The following is a 21186-nucleotide window of genomic DNA, read 5'->3' as shown; positions in this document are numbered from 1 at the left end:
AAAAGATCTGCTTGAGTTCCACAGTGTGAGAGGCAGGGTTAGCAGAGTGGAATCTGTTTCAGAGAGTAACACAAACTGAGAAAGGGAATTTTTTTGAAGTCTTCATTAAAAAGAATCCAGGCTGGGCACAGTGGCTCCCGCCTATAATCCCAGCACTTTGGGAGGCTGAAGTAGGTGGATCACTTGAAGTCAGGAATTCGAGACCAGCGTGGCCAACATGGTGAAGCCCCGTCTCTACTAAAAATACAGAAAATTAGCTGGGCATGATGGCACATGTCTATAGTTCCAGCTATTATTAGGAGGCTGAGGCAGGAGAATCACTTGAACCTATAGGGGGAGGTTGCAGTGAGCTGAGATTGTGCCACCACACTTCTGTCTCAAAAAAAAAAAATATGCCAGGCGTGGTGGCTTATGCCTGTAATCCCAGCACTTTGAAAGGCCAAGGTGGGTGGATCAACTGAGGTCAGGAGTTTGACTCAGATCAGCCTGACCAAGATGGTGAAACGCCGTCTCTACTAAAAATAAAAAAAATTACCCAGACGTGATGGTGGGTGCCTATAATCCCAGCTATTCAGTAGACTAAGGCAGGGGAATCACTTGAACCTGGGAGATAGACGTTGCAGTGAGCCGAGATTGCATCATTGCACACCAGTCTGGGCGACAAAAGCAAGACTCTGTCTCAAAAAAAAAAAAAAAAAGTCAATGATGGTATGTCACGGACAGTAAGAAATTGATGAGGGTCTGGGCGCGATGGCTTACACCTGTAATCCCAGCACTTTGGGAGGCCGAGGCGGTCGGATCATGTCAGGAGATCGAGACCATCCTGGCCAACATGGTGAAACCCCATCTCGACTAAAGATAGAAAAAAATTAGCTGGGCATGGTGACGCATGCCTGTAGTCCTAGCTACTTGAGAGACTGAAGCAGGAGAATTGCTTGAACCCAGAAGACAGAGATTGCAGTGAGCCTAGATTGCGCCACTGCCTGCCTTCTCTCTTCCTTTCATTGGCTCAGTGAAGAGGTTCTGGTGATCCCCTTTTCTTCTCTTGCCAAAGGAACGTTTCATCTGTCTCATGCTTTGACTTTGGGTCTGCCATTTACCCCAAGCACCTTGGGTATAAGTGAGGATGATGCTACCTACCTGCTTCCTATTTGGCTCTGGGGTAAATGGAGACTTCTTCAGGCCTGGGAGGGCCACCTCCCATTAAGAAAGGCAGGATCTGGCTCTCTGCTTACTCTTTGGGTCCTTGAGGGGCTGTGTCTGGTATCTCTGCTTGAATAGGAAGGAGGAGGTGATCTTATCAGACTTTTCCTGCCACTTCCCTGTCCTCAGCTCACATAACCACTCCCATTTTCTCTCTCTTACATACTCATACTCTCTTCCCCTGCTACCCCCCGACATCTGAGAACTTTATGAGCCACAGCTCTGGCACAAGACCTGGCAGCCTGGGCTGGAGAGGGTGGTTCCATCCAAGGAGGCTCAGCAGTGGGAACCTGCGTGCCGTGACACTCTCCCTGAAGGTTAGTAGACAGTTGGGCAATGAGGGCTGCTCCACAGGGGTATGGACAGGTCAAATCTTTATAAATATCCAGTGAAGAGGAAATGACAACTCCAATTCATCCTTATACATAGAACATTCAGTGGAGACAGGTGGGGTGTCCAAGGGCCTGAGTCCTCACTGGTCGGGGACCTGGATGGGTGATGAGGAGGCTCAGATGTCCACAGCATGGGGTGGGAGGGGGCAAGGCCTGGCCAACAAATGACGAGTGCAGGAACACCGTACACTTACAAGACCAACTACTGAGGGGGCAGCTGCCCGGCACATGTGTGTCAGGCTGTTTATTCCGGAATGAGGAGGGGTGGCCTTTACATCGTGTTCTGTGACTGGTGGGTTTTGAGAGGGGCTGATTTGTGTAGAGGATGAGCACCTTGGCCAAGATGAGGATCAGTACCATGCCCACAAATAGGGCTGCTGGCCAGTGCCCCACATACCAGTGTCCCCCGTGATGACGATGGCAAAGCCAGCAGCCAGGCCACTCAGGCCTGTGCCCAGCTGGAGGAAACTGCTATAGAGTCTGATGTCATTCAGGGAGTGGGCAGCCACCACTAGGCCATAATGGTAATGATACCAGTCAGGACCACTGGGATGATGGACTTCATGATCCGCTCTGGCCACATGACGGACATGGTCACGATACTGGTGCTGTTCTTGGCCATGCCATAGGCAGCGCCCAGTCCACTGAAGACGGTGGTGGCCATAGCACCCAAGATGGTAAAAACCAAAGCATACTCGGGGCTATTGTTGGACATGTCTGCTAGTGGGGAGAGGGACAAGGATGGGCACGGCAGAGGGCGAGCACAAAGACAGTGGACCAGCGGCAGCAAAGATGCTGTCTTTTTTTTTTTTTTTGAGAGGAGTCTCACTCTGTAGCCCAAGCTGGAGTGCAGTGGTGTGATCTCAGCTCACTTCAACCTCCGCCTCCGAGGCTCAAGCAATTCTCGTGCCTCAGCCTCCTGAGTAGCTGGAACTACAGGCATGCACGACCATGCCCAGCTAATTTTTTTTAATTTTAGTAGAGGTGGAGTTTCACCATGTTGCCCAGGGTGATCTTGAACTCCTGAGTTCAGGCAATCTGCCTGCCCTGGCCTCCCAAAGTACTGAGATTACAGGCATGAACCACTGTGCCCAGCCAAGATGTTCTTTCATACACACGCATACTCTCCTGTATTTTTTTTTTTTGTGCATGCACACACACATCCTTTAGTTACTCATATCTAATTGAAGAATGTCTAAGACACCACCCTTCTGTCAGAATACTTGCCCCTCCTTCCAAATCTCTGCCAGTACTGTATCTTTGTGGGACTTGAATTGTTGGGGAAACCCCAACTGCCCCTTGTCTCTCAGACCCTTATCCCCTCCCCTTCCTAGCAGTGGCTTCAGAATATCTCCTATAGATGGGGTTTAGGATTAGTAATCTGGTGGTACTAGGGCTAAGGGATAGGTGTTAAAGCTCCACTTGCATAGCAGTCACTATTTTAACACTTAGATTGTTGGTGTTTTGGGGTGTCTTTAAGGGAGCTAATAAATTTTTGGGAGGCTAAATACCGCCTCCCCCACTGGGTATAGCCACTGCCTTTTCCCCCGTCTTCCTCTCTCTGTGTGGGCCTTCTGGATTACAGGAAGAGCTCAGGAAAACAGGCCTATTGTTTTCATCTGGGAGGAAGGGAGGGAGGGCCTCCCAGGCCAGCTCAGGCTCACTCTCCTCTGAACTGATACCCCATAAACAGAGGCTCCAAGGCCCTGGCAGCCCTGCTTTTCCAAGGCAAGTGAGTTATTTGGTTTGGGACTTAATTCTGCCAGCTCTTGTTGGTTTCCTCTTTATTTTTTAATTTAAAAAAAAATTTTTAAGACAAGGTCTTGCTCTGTCACCCAGGCCAGAGTGCAATGGCATGGTCTCGGTCACTGCAACCTCTGCCTCCCAGGCTCAAGTGATTCTCATACCTCAGCCTCCTGAGTAGCTGGGATTACAGGCATTTGCTACCATGTCTGGCTACTTTTTGTATTTGTAATAGAGATGGTTTTCACCATGTTGGTCAGAGTTGGTTCCCTCTTTAGACCACAAGTTCCCATTCTCTTTCCCTAATGTCCTCTGAAGTTCTCTTCTCCCCCTTTCCCCATCTGTTTTTCTCTATCATAATTTTCTCTGTGTAGTCCTGATATGGTTAGTAATAGGAGGAAGCCTGCCTTTTTGGAAGTATGGGGAGCTAGGAAAGGAGGGGTCTCTCCTGGACCAGAGAGGTCTTCTCCTCCCCCAGCCTCACAGCTAGCTGACTCCGCCTCGTCCTCCGAACACCCTGGATTCCCCCTGACACCGGGCACCCAGGGAAACCCCACCTCCTGGTGCTGTTTCCTGTCAGGGGTGGGATGGCACTTTGCCTGGGTCTGGGAATGGCACTGGCTGCAGCAGCAGGACCTGCCAGGGCATATCTAAATGAATAATCATTGCTGGCTCAAAGCACAGGAGAGACCAGTCCTTCCTTGTTTCCACTGGGCCGCTTAGTGCTTCTTTCCCAAGGACTTCCATCCCTTCCCCAGACTTTATGTTCCAGTTCTTCTACCATTCTGGAAGCCCCCTAGAATTTCCTGGAATGTTTAATGGACCTTTTCAGCACTGAAATTCAAGAATTTTAAGACTCATCGGTCAGCAGAAAAGTGGGTATACAGTTTCCTAACCTACCTGCTTCCCCTGCAGTTTCCTCACAAGCTTACCCTTTATATTTTCGCATATGGGACTCCTCAGGATGTTAATTCTCTTCTCTCTGTGTTGGTGTCTGAGCACCGAGAAGGTAGAGCCAGCGGTACTTATAAATGAGGAACATTCTTTGACAGGCACTTAATAAAGATGCTGGCTATGTAATCCCAGCACTTTGGGAGGCTGAGGCAGGCAGATCACCTGAGGTAAGGAGTTCAAGACGAGCCTGGCCAACATGGCGAAACCTCTTCTCTACTAAAATTAGAAAAATTAGCTGGGTGTGATGGTGCATACCTGTAATCCCAGCTCCTCGGGAAGCTGAGGCAGGAGCATTGCTTGAACCTGGGAGACAGAGGTTGCAGTGAGCCAAGATTGAGCCATTGCACTTTAGCCTGGGCGACAAGAGCGAAACTCTGTCTCAAAAAAAAAAAAAAAAAAAAAAAAAAAAAAAGGCCAGGCATCGTGGCTCATGCCTGTAATCCCAGCAATTTGGGAGGCCATGGTGGGTGGATCACAAGGTCAAAAGATTGAGACCATCCTGGCCAACATGGTGAAACTCCATCTCTAACTAAAAAATACAAAAGTTAGCTGGGCGTGGTAGGGTTCATCTATAGTCCCAGCTACTCTGGAGGCTGAGGCAGGAGAATCACTTGAACCCAGGATAGCGAGGTTGCAATGAGCTGAGATCACGCCACTACACTCCAGCCTGGCAACAGAGACTTCGTCTCAAGGAAAAAAAAAAAATAAATAAATAAATAAAACTTTACCCCTCAAGGGGTTTCATCCACATGCAAAGCCAACACTGCAGGAATTATTTTCCCACTTTGGAGCTGAGTACAAAGAGAAGGGGCATATTGTTAGAGGAGCTATTGTTAGTGGAATGAGGGCTGGCAGCCAGAGTTCTAATCTGCCAGCTCCAGGCCACTTCCAAGAAATGTGACCCAAAGCCTCCTGTGCTTGTCTCCTTTCGCTCATTCTGTCATCTACCTCTTTCATCCTGGATTCCACCATGACTGCAGGCCTCTCCTGCATTTCTGGATTTCTACGTGCTGTTTGTGAGGGACTCATGGAGGTTTTCTCCTCTCCTTTTCCTTGCCCCACAGCTTTGGCTTGTGTTCCCTAGGCCCTGAACTTCCGTTAGTATCACAGCCTTCTGGACAGACTGCTGGAAATGGTTTATGCATAAACTCTTTTGCATTTCTCTTGGGAAATAATCAAACCCTTTGTTTCTAATCTAATCTCAGTCTGTCCTACTACTACACTAAAATGACTTTTTGGTTTCAGGGAAAGGAAAAGAAAATGTCCATTGACGCTGGGCCCCAGCCAGACAGCACAGTGAGCAGGCTCACATTTGCCCCTAGTTTTTTCTCCAGGTAGTATCTGTGGGAGGAGTCCAGGGAGCCCCTCAAGGGTCAGCAGAACAAAGAAGCAAGAGCTCAAGGCTGGTGTGTGCCTGGTTCTCCCCTGGTCAGTTCTAGGGAGCATAGTCCATGGTGTAGGTGGAAGGACCAGGGTGCTGTGCCCGGTAACTGTTCAGCAACAGTGCACGCCATGTGCTGGGGAGATGCTGAGGCCTTAGACAGCACCATCAGGAAGCTTTTGAAACTGGGGAACCTAATACACTTGAAATAATTAAAGGGGGATTTAAGGCAGAGGAGCAGAGTCTGAGGGGACAGCTCGTGCCCTTCCCCTTGCCTGCCTCAGGCCACCAGCTTTGTGTCTCTTCTCTCCTTCCAGCTCTTGATCCTCAGCTTCTTCTGAAATGCTTTCCTTGAGCATACCCAGCTCTGTCTTGCTCTGTCTGGCATTTAATCATTAAATCAATGAGCATTTGGTGACCTCGTATATACTCAGAAACATACCTGGAGCTGTGAGGGGAACAGTAACAAACAACAGGCAGCTCCCTGGTGAGGCGAGTGCAGTGTCAGAGAGGATGAGTACAGTGTCACGGAGGACACGCTGCTTAGGGCCAGCCTCGGTGGGGGACCAGTCCCTTGCATTGTATGCAATGTGATGAGACATCTACCAAGAGTGTTTGCGCTAACATCACTGTTGGCTCTTCATATCTGAGCAAAGAAATAAGTGTAATTATACATTGTAAACAACGCAGGGCACAATGCCAGGTGACATTTCTCTGACTGTTTCAACCCACCTGAGGGACTCTGTCTGTTATCTCAGAGCCACACCCTTCAATAATTGAGTCCAACACTTTTATGGTACCTTCCAGAGCCTCTCCATCAACCAAAGATTTTTTTTTTTTTGAGACAGAGTCTCACTCCCTCCCCCAAGCTGGTGTGCAGTGGCACGATCCAGCTGACTGCAACCTCCTCCTCCCGGTTTCAAGCAATTCTCCTGCCTCAGCTTCCTGAGTAGCTAGGACTACAGGCACATGCCACCACACCCAGCTAATTTTTGTATTTTTAGTAGAGACAGGGCTGGTCTCAAACTCCTGATGTCAGGTAATCCACTCGCCTTGGCCTCCCAAAGTGCTGGGATTACAGGCATGAACTACCATGCCAGGCCCAACCAAAGATTTTATACAATTTTAATATATGTAAAATGTGAGGATATATGACATGCTTAGTAATAGAAGCTCTAGTGAATGAAAGAAAGCAACTGCAGACTGTTACCCCACATGCTCACTATGCAACAGAAGTCGTTTTCTATATGTTATAGATTCACAGCTGCACAGATAAAATACTGCTGTTTTCATTCAGACACCCATCTTAGTGTGAGGCTGTGTAACTCATTCTATGTAATACCCAAGTACCACCAAGAAACGGCTCCTGCCCTTAATGAACTGTTCTACTCGGGGAGATGAGACTTAGTCCTGTGAAAGGTTTCATAGAGATGTTGTGATCTGGCTTGTTTAGTTGTAAGGAATCTGCTCTAGCTAAGTCAAATAAAGGGATAGATCCAGCATAGACTCAGGAACCGGCTACATGCATTCAAATCCTGGCTCTGCCACTGAAATAGCTGTTTGACTTTGGCAGGTTCTTTACCTTTGATGAGCCTGTTTTCTCCTCTGTAAAGTGAGAATAATAACAATATCTACCTCAGGGAGTTATGTGAGGATTAAATTAGTCAGTATGTAGGCCAGGTGCAGTGACTCACGCCTATAATTCCAGCACTTCGGGAGGCCAAGGCAAGTGAGTGGATCACCTGAGGTCAGGAGTTCGAGTCAAGCCTAGCCAACATGGTGAAATCCCTTCTCTACTAAAAATGCAAGAACCTTTAGCTGGATGTGGTGGCGGGTGCTTGTAATTCTAGCTACTCAGGAGGCTGAGTCAGGAGAATCGCTTGAACCCTGAAGGTGGAGGTTGCAGTGAGCTGAGATCGCACCACTGCACTCCAGCCTGAGCAACAAGAGTGAAACTCATCTCAAAAAAGTAATAAAAAAAAAAAAAGGCCTATGAAGAGAGTGGACAATGAGAGTGATCTCTGAGATGGCCAATATGGATAATCTCCTAAAGTGGTAAAGATCAGGGCCAGAAGGATGCAGCAGATTACAGCGCTCATTGTTCAGAGGAGGGTATTGGGAAGGTGGTTAGATCACTGCAGCTGGAATATGTCTTCTTCAAAAGAATCTTTTCCCGTCTCCCCAGGATCGGTCAGGTGTACTCTCTTGGCGCCCTGTGCTTTACAGCACATAAGACAGACGAGAGCTCTTTCTGCGACTGAAACTCTTCCTTCCTCCTTTTTGGTCCAAGAGACACATTTGGCAGTGGCAGGAGGAGTGTCACTCCATACTTTTTTATTTTTATCTTTACGTTTTTATCTTTTCCATTTTAAATGAGATATATATTTAAATAATCAGATGTTGGACTAGAGGGGGAAAGTTTCAAGGATTTTTTTTTTCCTCCCCTTTTTCTCAAAAGGACAAATTTGCTTATGTGGAACAGCTACATAGAAAAAAATAATGAAATTGTGATCTATGAAAAAAAAAAACATTTAAATAGGCCAGGCATGGTGGTTCACACCTGTAATCTCAGCACTTTGGGAGACTGAGGCGGGAGGATCGCTTGAGCCCAGAAGTTCGAGACCAGCCTGATCAACATAGGGAGACCCATTTCTACCAAAAAAACAGCCAGTAACCAGACAGAGTGGTGTGTGCGCTTGTAGTCATAGCTACTCTGTAGGCTGGGGCTGGAGGATCACTTGAGCCCAGGAGTTCGAGGCTACAGTGAGCCATGATTGTGCCATTGCACTCCAGCCTAGGTGACAGAGTGAGACCCTGTCTCAAAAAACAATACATTGGGTTGTGTCATCTGAGATGCAACAAAAGAAAGAAAGAAAACAGACATACCACAGCTATAGTTATGTAGTTAATTGTTGAGGTTGTTAATGTCTGCCTCTCTCTTCAGAATGTAAATACCAGTAGGAAGAAATAGTGAGTACACTATTCTGTTCCCCAGCCTAGCACAGTTTCTGGTACACAGTAGGAAGGAATAGTCATTAGGTTGGCAGCCTCATGGAGTGTGGACCTGAGCATTTGGAATCATAGAAAGTTTTCTTATCTTACTGAAAGGGAACTTAGAGTAGTTAAGCGACTGGCCCTTAAATACACAGCCTATTAGCAGCAAAGCCAAGAATAAGAAACCAAATTGTGGGCAACATAGCGAGACCCTGATTCCACAAAAGAAAAAAAAGTAGCTAGGCATGATGGTACATTGGCACATGACCGCAGTCCCAGCTACTTGGGAGCTGAAGTAGGATTGCTTGAGCACAGGAGTTTGAGACTGCTATGAGCCATGATTCTGCCACTGCACTCCAGCCTAGGTGACAGAGCAACACTATCTCAATTAAAAAAAAAAAAAAAACTAGATCAGGAGCAGTGACTCATGCCTGTAATCTCTGCACTTTGGGAGGCCAAGGTGGGCAGATCGCCCGAGGTCAGGAGTTCAGGATCAGCCTGGCCAACATGGCAAAACCCCGTCTCAACTAAAAATGCAAAAGTTAGCTGGGTGTGGTGGTACATGCCCGTAATCCCATCTACTTGGGAGGCTGAGGCAGGAGACTCATTTGAACCAGGGAGGCAGAGGTTGCAGTGAGCTGAGATCACACCACTGCACTCCAGCCTATGTGACAAGAGCAAGACTATGTCTCAAAAAACAAAAAAAAATTAACAAATTTCCTAACTTTTAGTCATATGAGTTATTATATTTTGTCTACTGTGTTTGTCTTGGGATATTTATTTATTTTTTATTTTTTCGAGACGGAGTTTCACTCTGGTTGCCCAGGCTGGAGTGTAATGGCGCGATCTCAGCTCACTGCAACCTCCACCTCCCAGATTCAAGCAATTCTCCTGCCTCAGCCTCCCGAGTAGCTGGAATTACAGGCGCCCGCCACCATGCCCAACTAATTTTTTGTTTTAGTAGAGATGGAGTTTCACTGTTTTGGCTAGGCTGGTCTTGAACTCCTGACCTTGTGATCCACCCACCTCAGACTCCTGAGTCTGGTATTACAGGCGTGAGCCACCACACCTGACTAATTTGTGTATTTTTAATAGAGACAGGTTGGGCACAGTGGCTCACACCTGTAATCCCAGCACAATGGGAGGCCAAGGCAGGCAGATCACCTGAGGTCAGGAATTCGAGACCAGCATGGCCAACATGGTGAAACTTCGTCTTTACCGAAAATACAAAAATTAGGCAGGCATGGTGGTGGGCACCTGTAATCCCAGCTACTCAGGAGGCTGAGGCAAGGAGAATCTCTTGAACCTGAGGCAGAGGTTACAGTTAGCCAAGATCGCGCCATTACACTCCAGCCTGGGCAACAGAGCAAGACTGTCTCAAAAAGAAAAAAAAAGAGAGACGGAGTTTCACAATGTTGGTGAGGCTGGTCTTGAACTCTCGACCTCAGATGATCTGCCTGCCTCGGCCTCCCAAAGTGCTAGTGTTACAGGTGTGAGCTACCATGCCCAGGCAATTTAGTAGGGTAGCTTTCTTAGAATAGAAACTGTCGTTAATCAGTAATAACTTATTGTCCAGGCATGGTGGCACACGCCTGTAATCCCAGCCTTTGGGAGGCCAAGGCAGGTGGATCACTTGAGCCCAGGAGTTTGAGACCAACCTTGTCCACATAATGGGACTCCATATCTACAAAAAAAAAAAAATTAAAAATTATCAGGGCATTGTGGTGCATACCTGTGGTCCGAACTACTCAGGAGGCTGTGGTGGGAGGATCATTTGAGCCCGGGAGGTCAAGGTTTCAGTGAGTCATGATCATGCCACTGCATTCCAGCCTGGGCAATAGAGTGAGACTCTGTCTCAAGATAATAGTAACAATAATAAACTGAACGCTATAGTGGGTGCTCTTAGGATTTTTTTTTTTTTTTGAGCCAGGGCCTTTCTCTGTCACCCAAGCTGGAGTGGAGTGACATGACCACATCTCGCCATAGGCTCAACCTCCTGGGCTCAAGTGATCCTCCTGTCTCAGCCTTCTGAGTGGCTTAAGCCTGTAATCTCAGGGTTACGGGTTTGAGCCACCATGCCCTGCCTCTTAGGATTTTTTTAAATGCATTGAAAAAAATAGATACATGGTCAGGTGCAGTGGCTCACGCTTGTAATCCTAACACTTTGAGAGGCTGAGGCATGAGGATCACTTGAGCCCAGGAGTTTAAGACCAGCCTGGGCAACATAGTGAGACCCCAATCTGTAAAAAAGAATAATAATTTAAAATTGTTTTTAATTGGCCAGGCACAGTGGCTCAATGCCTATAATCCCAGCACTTTGGGAGCCCAAGGTGGGCAGATCACCTGAGGTTAGGAGTTTGAGACCAATCTGGCCAACATGGTGAAATCCCGTCTCTACTAAAAATACAAAAATTAGCCGGGTATGGTGGTCACAGCTACTTGTGAGGCTGGTAATCGTAGCTACTCACAAGGCTGAGGCAGGAGAATTGCTTGAACCTGGGAGGCAGAGGTGGCAGTGAGCCAAGATAGTGCCGTTACACTCCAGCCTGGGTGACAGAGTGAGACTCTGTCTAAAAAAAAAAAAAGTAATTGATACATAATTATACATATTGATGAGATACATGTGATCTTTTGATACATGCATACTGTGTATAATGATTAAATCAGCATGATTTGGATATCCATTACCTCAAACACTTAACTTCATTTTACTTAGAATTTTACTAATTTCATTTTGTTTCAAACGTTCCAAATCTTCTAGCTCTTTTTTTTTTTTTTTAAAAGACAAAGTCTTGCTCTGTTACTCAGGCTGGAGTGCCATGGCGTGATCTTGGCTCACTGTAACCTCCACTTTCCAGGTTCAAGCGATTCTTCTGCCTCAGCCTCTCGATTACCTGGGACTACAGGTACGCACCACCACTCCCGGCTAATTTTTGTATTTGTAGTAGAGACAGGGTTTCACCCAGTTGGCCAGGCTGGTCTCAAACGCCTGACCTCAGGTGATCTGCCTGCCTCAGCCTCCCAAAGTGCTAGATTGCAGGCATGAACCACCATGCCTGGCCCTCCTTTTTTTTTTTTGTGAGACAGAGTCTCACTCTGTCGCCCAGGCTAGAGTGCAGGGCATGGTCTTGGCTTACTGCAACCTCTGCCTCCCAGGTTCAAGTGATTCTCCTGCCTCAGCCTCCCAAGTACCAGGGATTACAGGTGTCTGCCACCATGCCCAGCTAATTTTTGTATTTTTAGTAGAGATGGAGTTTCACCATGTTGATCAGGCTGGTCTTGAACTCCTGACCTCATGATTCGCCTGCCTTGGCCTCCCAAAGTGCTGGGATTACAGGCGTGAGCCACCACGCCTGGCCTCTTCTAGCTCTTCTTAAAATTACTATGAAGTATTGATAACTGTAGTTACCCTACTGTGCTGTCAAATGCTAGAACCTTCTAGTGTTCCTTCTACCCAGCTGTATTTCTGAACCCATTAACCAGCCTCTGTTCATCCCCACTGCCCTTCACAGCTTCTGGCAACCCCCACTCTACTCTCCACTTCCTCGAGACCAGCTTTCTAGCCCCCACATATGAAAGAGTACATGTAATTTTGTCCTTCTGTGCCTGGCTTATTTCACTTAACATAATATCCTCTGGGCTCATCCGTGTTGCTGCAGATGAACAGATATAATTAATTTTTATGGCTGAATAATATTCCATGGTGTAGATGTACAATATTTTATGTATGCATTTATTTGATAAACAGATTAACTCTGTATTTGAGTATTATGACTAGTACTATAATAAATATAGGAGTGTAGATGTCTCTTCCATGTACTGGTTTCTTGTTTTTTTTTTGAGGCAGGGTCTCACTCTGTTGCCCAGGTTGGAGTGCAGAAGTATGCTCATGGCTTACTGCAGCCTTGAGCTCCTGGGCTCAAGCATTCCTCCCACCTCAGCCTCCCAAGTAGCTGGTACCACAGGTGCACGCTGCCACACTTGGCTAATTTTTAAATTTTAAATATTTATTTATTTTTCAGACAGGGTTTCACTCCCGTCACCCAGACTGGAGTGCAATGACAACAATCTCAGCTCACTGTAACTTCTACTTCCCGGGCTCAAGCAATTCTCCTGTCCCAGCCTCCCAAGCAGTTGAGACTACAGGTGCATACCACCACATCCGGCTAATTTTTTTTTTTTTTTTTTGAAACAGTTTCGCTCTTGTTACCCAGGCTGGAGTGCAATGGCGCGATCTCGGCTCACCGCAACCTCCGCCTCCTGGGTTCAGGCAATTCTCCTGCCTCAGCCTCCTGAGTAGCCGGGATTACAGGCACGCGCCACCGTGCCCAGCTAATTTTTTTGTATTTTTAGTAGAGACGGGGTTTCACCATGTTGACCAGGATGGTCTCCATCTCTTGACCTCAGGATCCACCTGCCTCGGCCTCCCAAAGTGCTGGGATTACAGACGTGAGCCACCGCGCCCGGCGCGGCTAATTTTTTGTATTTTTTGTAGAGGCGGTGTCTCGCCATGTTGCTCAGGATGGTCTCTCACTCCTGGGCTCAAGCGATCCTCCTGCCTCGGCCTCCCAGAGTGCTCAGTTTACAGGCGTGAGCACTGTACCTGACGATTTTTTCTCTTTTGGATATATAGCCAGCAGTGGTATTGCCTGATCATATGATAGTTCTATTTTCAGTTTTTTGAGGAACCTCCACACTGTTGTCCATAGAGGCTATACTAATTTACATTTCTACCAACAGTGTGTAAGAGTTCCCCTTTTTCTGGCTGGGCACAGTGGCTCACGCCTGTAATCCCAGCACTTAGGGAGGCTGAGGTGGGTGGATTACGAGGTCAGCAGTTCAAGACCAGCCTGGCCAAGATGGTGAAACCCCGTCTCTACTAAAAGTACAAAAATTAGCTGGGCGTGGTGGTGGGCACCTGTAATCCCAGCTACTTGGAAGGCTGAGGCAGGAATTACTTGAACCTGGGAGGCAGAGGTTGCAGTGAGCCGAGATCGTGCCATTGCACTCCAGCCTGGGTGACAGAAAATTTCCCCTTTTTCCGAATCTTTGCCAGCATCCCCTCCCTTTTTTTTTTTTTTTTTGTCTTTTTAAAAGTATTTATATTTTTTTTAATTTTTATTTTTATTTATTTTTTTGAGATGGAGTCTCAGTCTATTGCCCAGGCTGGAGTGCAGTGGTGTGATTTTTTGGTTTTTTTGGAGACTTTTTAATTTTTTTGTAGAGGAGTGTTTTGCTGTGTTGCCCAGGCATGTTTTGAACTCCTGGGCTCAAGTGATCCTTCCACCTCAGCTTCCCAAAGTGTTGGGATTACAGGTGTGAGCCACCATGCCCAACCTTTATGTCTTTTGATAATAGCACTTTAACTGGGGTGAGATGCTATCTCATTGGGTTTTGATTTGCATTTCTCTTATTATTAGTGATATTGAAGGGTTATTATTTTTAAATAGGTTTATTGAGATATAATTTACATACCATACAATTTATTCTTTTAAAATATTTTAGGCGAGATGCAGTGGCTCATGCCTGTAATGCCAGCACTTTGGGAGGCCAAGGCGGGCAGATCACTTGAACTTAGGAGTTCGAGACCAGCTTGGGCAACATGGTGAAACCCCATTTCTACAAAAAATATAAAAGCCAGGTGTGATGGTGTGCGCCTATAGTCGCAGCTACTTGGGAGGTTGAGGCAGGAGGATCACTTAGCTCAGGAGGCAAAGGTTGCAGTGAGCTGAGATCACACCACTGTACTCCAGCCTCAGCAACAAAGTGAGACCCTGTCTCAAAAAACAAACTAGCAAACAAAAATTTGAAATATCTTAAAGTGGTTTTTGGTATATTCACCTACTTGTGCAACCATCATCACTATCTAATTTCAGAATCTTTTCATTATCCCCAAATCAAATCCAGTACCTGTTAGCAGTCATTACCCATTTTCTCCTTCCCTCCAGCCTCTGGCAACCACTAATCTACTTTTCATCTCTTTGGATTTGCCTATTGTGGACATTACACACAAATGTAAATGTAGCCACATAATATGTAGCCTTTTGTGACTAGCTTCTTTCATTAAGCATGTTTTCAAGGTTCATCCATGTTGCAACATCTAGCAGTAATTTATTCCTTTTGTTGTTGTTTTCTTTTTTTTTTTTTTTTTTTTTAGACGGAGTTTTGCTCTTGTTACCCAGGCTGGAGCGCAATGGCGCAATCTCGGCTCACTGCAACCTCCGCCTCCTGGGTTCAGGCAATTCTCCTGCCTCAGCCTCCTGAGTAGCTGGGATTACAGGCACGCGCCACCATGCCCAGCTAATTTTTTGTATTAGTAGAGACGGGGTTTTACCATGTTGACCAGGATGGTCTCGATCTCTTGACCTCGTGATCCACCCACCTCGGCCTCCCAATGTTTTCATTTTTTTTTAGAGACAGGGTCTCACTCTGTCACCCAGGCTGGGGTGCAGTGGTGCTATCATAGGTCACTACTGCCTTCAGCTCCTGGGCTCAAGGGATCCTTCCACCTCAGCCTCCCAAGTAGCTGGGACTACAGGTGCATGCCATCATGCCTGGCTAATTTTTAAAAATTTTTTGTAGAGATGGGGTCTTATTATCTTGCCAAGGGCTGGTCTCAGACCTGCCAAGCAATCTCAAACCATTTGGTCTCAAGTGATCCTCTTGCCTCAGCCTCCCAAAGTACTGGGGTTATAGGCATGAGCCACTATACCTCATCTTCATTTCTTTTTATTGCCAATACTCTTCTATTGTGTAGATATATTATAACTCATTTATTCTTTGGTTGATGGATATTTGGGTTGTTTCTACTTTTTGGTTACTAATAATCCTGCTGTGGTCATCCATCTACATATTTTTATGTGGATATATGTTTTCAATTTTGAGTATCTACCCAGATGTGGAATTGCTGGGTCATATGATAACTCACTGTTTAACATTTGAGGAACTGCCAAACTATTTTCCAAAGTGGCTGTACCATTTTACATTGCCACCAGCAGTGTATGACAGTTTCAGTTTCTCCATGCCCTCATCAACACTTTTGACTGTCCATCCTTTTCTAGATGGGGTAGGGAGGTGAAAGGTGATCTCACTCTGTTGCCCAGGCTGGAGTGCAGTGGTATGATCATAGCTCACTGCAGCCTCAAACTCCTGGGCTTATAGGATCCTTCTGCCTCAGCCTTCCAAGGGAAATACAAATCAAAACCACAATGAGATACCACTTCACACCTACTAGGATGACTACAATCAAAAGGATGGTTAGGCCAGGTGTGGTGGCTCACTCCTATAATCCCAGCACTTTGGGAGGCCGAGGCAGGCAGACCAGTTGAGGTCAGGAGTTTGAGACCAGTCTGACCAACATGGTGAAACCCTGTCTCTACTAAAAATACAAAAAATTAGCCAAGTGTGGTGGCAGGCACCTGTAATCCCAGCTATTTGGGAAGCAGAGGCAAGAGAATTGCTTGATCCCAGGAGGTGGAGGTTACAGTAAGCTGAGATCGCACCACTGCACTCCAGCCTGGGCAACAGAGTGAGACTACATTAAAAAAAAAAAGAAAGAGGCCGGGCGCGGTGGCTCAAGCCTGTAATCCCAGCACTTTGGGAGGCCGAGACGGGTGGATCACGAGGTCAAGAGATCGAGACCGTCCTGGTCAACATGGTGAAACCCCGTCTCTACTAATACAAAAAATTAGCTGGGCATGGTGGCGCGTGCCTGTAATCCCAGCTACTCAGGAGGCTGAGGCAGGAGAATTGCCTGAACCCAGGAGGCGGAGGTTGCGGTGAGCCGAGATCGCGCCATTGCACTCCAGCCTGGGTAACGAGCGAAACTCCGCCTCAAAAAAAAAAAAAAAAAAGAAAGAAAAAAAAAAAGATGGGCAGAGTCAGGCGTGGTACCTCACATGTGTAATCCCAGCAGTTTGGGAAGCCAAGGCAGGTGGATTGCTTTAGCTCAGTAGTTTAAGACCAGCCTGGGCCACATGATGAAACCCCGTCTCCATAAAAATATAAAACTTGGCTGGGCACAGTGGTTCACACCTATAATCCCAGCACTTTGGGAGGCCGAGGTGGGTGGATCACAAGATCAGGAGTTCAAGACCAGCCTGACCAACATGGTGAAACCCCATCTCTACTAAAAATAGAAAAATCAGTCAGGTGTGGTGGTGCATACCTGTAATCCCAGCTACTGAGGAGGCTGAGGCAGGAGAATCGCTTGAACCCAGGAGGCGGAGGTTGCAGTAAGCCAAGATCATGCCACTGCATTCCAGCTTGAGCTACAGAGCAAGACTCTGTCTCAAAAAAGTTTTAAATTTTGATGAAGTGCAATTTACCTTTTTTTCCTTTTTTTTTTTCTTCTTGTGCTTTGGATGTCGTATATAAGAAACCGTTATCTGATCCAAGGTCATGAAGATTTACTCCTGTATTTTCTTTTAACATATTTATGGGTTAACTCTTACATTTTAAAGCCTACAATTCATTTTGAGTTAGTTTTTGTATATGATATAAAGTAGGGAAACAATTTCATTATTTTTCATGTGAATATCCAGTTGTTCCAGCACCATTTGTTGAAAAGACTACTGAATGGTCTTGACATCAATTGACCATAAATCTAAGAGATAATTTTTGAATTCTTTTTTTTTTTTTTTCCAGACAGAGTCTTTCTCTGTTGCCCAGGCTGGAGCGCAATATCACAATCTCGGCTCACTTCAACCTCTGCCTCCCTAGTTCAAGCGATTCTCTCACCTTAGCCTCCCGAGTAGTTGGGGTTACAGGTGCCCACCACCACGCCTGGCTAATTTTTTTTATTTTTAGTAGAGATGAAGTTTCACCATGTTGGCCAGGCTGGTCTCGAACTCCTGAGTTCATGTGATCCACCGGCCTTGGCCTCCCAAAGTGCTGAGGTTACAAGTGTGAGCTACCGTACCCAGCCCTATTTTTGGATTCTTAATTCTGTTTCTTTAATCCATATGTCTATTATTATTCCATTATTACACTGTCTTGGTTACTGTAGCATTGTAAAAGTTTTCAAATTGGGAAATATGAGTTCTCCAACTTTGTTCTTCATTTCCAAGATTGCTTGTCTCTTCTGGGTCCCTTGCATTTCCGTATGATTTTTAGGATAGGCTTGTCAATTTCTGCAAAAAAGTCAGCTGAGATTATGATAGAAGTGTTCTGAATCTATAGACTTTTTTTTTTTTTTTTTAAGGACAGTCTTGCTCTATTGCCCAGGCTGGAGTGCAGTAGCACTGTGTCAGCTCTCTGCAGTCCACCTCCCAGGCTCAAGTGATTCTCCCACCTCAGCCTCCTGAGTGGGTGGGACTACAGGCACACACCACCATGCCTGGCTAAGTTTTGTATTTTTTGGTAGAGACAGGGTTTCACCATGATGGTCAGGCTAGTCTCAAACTCCTGACCTCAATTGATCTGTTGGCCTTGATCTCCCAAAGTGCTGGGATTACAGGCGTGAGCCACTGCATCTGTCTGAATCTGTAGACTTTAACAGTATTAAGTCTTCTGATCTGTGAACATGGGATAGCTTTCCATTTACATAGATCTTTAATTTCTTTCAACTTCACTTTGTAGATTTTGGTGTACAAAAGTTGAAATAATGCAAACTTCTTATTGTTTTTTCCGAGATAGACTCTTGCTCTCTCACCCAGGCTAGAGTGCAGTGGTGCGATCTCTGCTCATTGCAACCTCTGCCTTCTGGGTTCACATAATTCTCCTGCCTCAGCCTCCCAAGTAGCTGGGATTACAGGCATCCACTACCATGCCCAGCTAATCTTTTGTATTTTTAGTAGAGACAGGGTTTCACCATGTTGGCCAGGCTGGTGTTGAACTCCTGACCTTGTGATCCGCCTGCCTTAGCTCCCAAAGTGCTGGGATTACAGATGTGAGCCACTGTGCCCAACCAACTTATTATTTTTGATGCTATTGTAAATGGAATTGTTTTATTCCATTTTGGATTATTCATTGTAGTGTATAGAAATATAGTTGATTTTTTAAAATATTGATGTCGTATTCTCAAACTCACTGAACTCACTGGTTTTAATAGGTTTATAGGCCAGGTGCAGTGGCTCATGGCTGTAATCACAGCACTCTGGGAGGCCCAGGCAGGTGGATAACCTGAGGTCAGGAGTTCGAGACCAGCCTGGCCAACATGGTGAAACCCCATCTCTACTAAAAATACAAGAATTAGCTGGGCATGGTGGTGGGTGCCTGTAATCCCAGCTACTCGGGAGGCTGAGGCGGGAGAATCACTTGAACCAGGGAGGCGGAGGTTGCAGGGAGCCAAGATCACACCATTGCACTCCATTCTGGGTGACAGAGCAAGACTCTGTTTCAAAAAATAAAAATAAGAAAAGATTTGTAGTGGATTTTCTATATACAAGATAATGTTATCTGTACATAGAGATAGAAGGTCTTCCTTTCCAATCCAGATATCTTTTATATCATTTTCTTGTCTAATTGCCCTGGTTAAACCTGGTTACATCAGGTTTTCCTTTTTTTTTTTTTTTTTTTTTCCTTCGTGCTTTGGATGTCACATGTAAAAATAATGTTGAGTAGAAGTGGCAAGAGTAGATACCCTTGTCTTCTTAGATTATTTTAAAGAATATATCTATTCTTCAGAAACATACACTCATGGTAGGGATGAAATCAATAAATAAAATCAAAGTTGAAATTCATGGGTGGGATAGCTTGTGGCGAGCTACAGTAGTTAGGGAAGAAACAGTTTTCATACTATGGAATAAAAATATACATCATAGGCTCACACCTATAATACTAACACTTTGGGAGGCCAAGGCGGGCGGATCACCTGAGGTCAGAAGTTTGAGACCAGTCTGCCCAACATAGAAACCCTGTCTCTACTAAAAATACAAAATTAGCCAGGCGTGGTGGCCTGTAATCTCAGCTACTTGGGGTACTGAGGCAGGAGAATCGCTTGAACCCGGGAAGCAGAGGTTGTGGTGAGCCAAGATCATGCCATTGCACTCCAGCCTGGCCAATAAGAGCAAAACTCCATCTCAAAAAAAAAAAAAAAAATCATATATACACATACACATTACTGAAAAATCAACTCGCCAGGCACAGTATCTCACACCTGTAATCCTAGCACTTTGGGAGGCCGAGGTGGGTGGATCACCTGAGGTCAGGAGTTCAAGACCAGCCTGGCCATCATGGAACCCCATCTTTATTAAAAATAAAAAATAAATAACTTGTCCAGGCACAGTGGCTCACACCTGTAATCCCAGCACTTTGAGGGGCTGAGGCAAGTGGATCACAAGGTCAGGAGATCAAGACCATCCTGACTAGCACAGTGAAACCCCATCTCTACAAAAAGTTAGCCAGGTATGGTGGCATGTGCCTGTAGTCCCAGCTACTTGGGAGGCTGAGGCAGGAAAATCAGAGGGTGATGAGGTTGCAGTGAGCCGAGATCACACCACTGCACTCCAGCCTGGGTGACAGAGAAAAGAAAAAAAAATCAATTCCTCAAACATCCACCCTTCTTGGGTTCTTCCCCTCTATAATCATGAACGATCTTCCCTATTTTGAAAACCCTGTTGTCTGACTGCTGCTGGCTCTAGCTGTCATCTGATTTTCCCCCTTCCTTTCAAGGTTAGACTTCTCCAGAAAGGGTGCTGCCCCATAGCCCTGACTTCCTCAGCACACCCCTGTCTCCTCCAGCCCTCGCTGTCTGCCCTCTGCTCACACAACCCCAGTTCTCAATGGTTTCCTAGGTGCTGAGGTCAGTGGGATTTTTTTCAGTGCCCTCAGGCTGCTCCACACCATTCAAAGCCATCACTCCCCTGTCCTTCCTACAGCCCCCATGACCATCTCCTCTTCTGGTGTCTGTTCTGCTGCTCTCATGTGTTACCCACGGCCATCCACACTCTCCCTGGATACATTGTCTGTTATCTCTAACTGTCACACTCTGAAATGTCTATAAATTTTATTTACAAATCCTTGTTTCTTTTTCTCTTTTTTTTTTTTTTTTTGAGACAGAGTCTTGCTCTGTAACCCAGGCTGGAGTGCAATGGCATGATCTTGGCTCACTGCAACCTCCGAGCTTCCCAGGTTCAAGCGATTCTGCTGCCTCAGCCTCCCAAGTAGCTGGGATTACAGGCACGTGCCACCACACCTGGCTAGTTTTTTGTATTTTTATTAGAAACGGGGTTTCACCATATTGGTCAGGCTGGTCTTGAACTCCTGACCTCGTGATCCACCCACCCCGGCCTACCAAAGTGCTGGGATTATAGGTGTGAGCCACCGCGCCTGGCACATATCCTTGTTTCTAACTGCTCAATGGAACGTACTCCTATGTATGTATCCTTTAACATCTAAAATCCAACATTCAAACCCAAACTGCTGTCCCACAGCACAGCATGGTCTTCTCCACCGTTTTTTACTTTTTTCTCTTTTTTTTTTTTAGAGAAGGAGTCTCACTGTTTCACCCAGGCTGGAGTGCAGTGATCTCAGCTCACTGCAACCTTGCCTTCTGAATTCAAGCAATTCTTCTGCCTC

General features: G+C 46.1%; 1 protein-coding gene across 6 annotated transcripts in view; it reads left to right on the top strand.

The window, feature by feature from the left end:
* The window catches only part of MINK1 (misshapen like kinase 1), a 62459-nt gene that overhangs the window by 18847 nt on the left and 22426 nt on the right, over window positions 1–21186 (top strand). Inside the window, exon 1 of one of the 6 annotated variants that reach the window (XM_021672745.2) lies at window positions 4010–4213. The exons of the other annotated variants lie outside the window; for them this stretch is intronic. The gene's annotated coding sequence lies outside the window, so the exon portion shown is untranslated. Of the gene's footprint in view, window positions 1–4009; window positions 4214–21186 lie in introns of those variants that run through there. 6 annotated transcript variants of the gene reach the window in all.

Source organism: Aotus nancymaae, unplaced genomic scaffold, assembly GCF_030222135.1.
Source record: "Aotus nancymaae isolate 86718 unplaced genomic scaffold, 86718_ANA_hifiasm-v0.15.2.pri h1tg000072l, whole genome shotgun sequence".
In the NCBI taxonomy this organism is placed as follows: domain Eukaryota; kingdom Metazoa; phylum Chordata; class Mammalia; order Primates; family Aotidae; genus Aotus; species Aotus nancymaae.
The sequence above is the reverse complement of the archived record's forward strand: the minus strand, read 5'-3'. Positions and strand labels throughout refer to the sequence as shown.